The sequence below is a fragment of the Sinocyclocheilus rhinocerous genome, unplaced genomic scaffold (genome assembly GCF_001515625.1).
Source record: "Sinocyclocheilus rhinocerous isolate Xijiao unplaced genomic scaffold, SAMN03320098_v1.1 scaffold3283, whole genome shotgun sequence".
Taxonomy (NCBI): domain Eukaryota; kingdom Metazoa; phylum Chordata; class Actinopteri; order Cypriniformes; family Cyprinidae; genus Sinocyclocheilus; species Sinocyclocheilus rhinocerous.
Window position 1 is genome coordinate 320,271 of NW_015650698.1, and position 340 is coordinate 320,610.

General features: G+C 12.4%; 1 protein-coding gene across 1 annotated transcript in view; it reads left to right on the forward strand.

Annotated features, from left to right (window-relative positions):
- LOC107712286 (sodium-dependent neutral amino acid transporter B(0)AT1-like) overlaps nucleotides 1-340 on the forward strand; it is a 26,572-nt gene that overhangs the window by 16,587 nt on the left and 9,645 nt on the right. The gene's annotated exons all lie outside the window — the stretch shown is intronic.

Here is a 340-nt window from a genome sequence, read left to right on the forward strand (position 1 = left end):
TATTATTATTATTTTCTTTTCTTTTATGTAAAGCACTTTGAATTACCATTGTGTATGAAATGTGCTATATAAATAAACTTGCCTTGCCTTGCCTAAATAAAAAATAATTAAATTAAAGTAATTAATATTATTTATATTAATATATATTTTTATAATTATACATTATATATTTAATTTTCTATTTAAAAACATATATGAAATATTTATATTACAAATAAATGTATAAATATATATATTTAATCAATATATAATCAATTAATATATTAAATGCATCTTATCAAAATAATATATTTAAACATTAAATATATATAAACATTAAATAGATTACAAATTATATTTT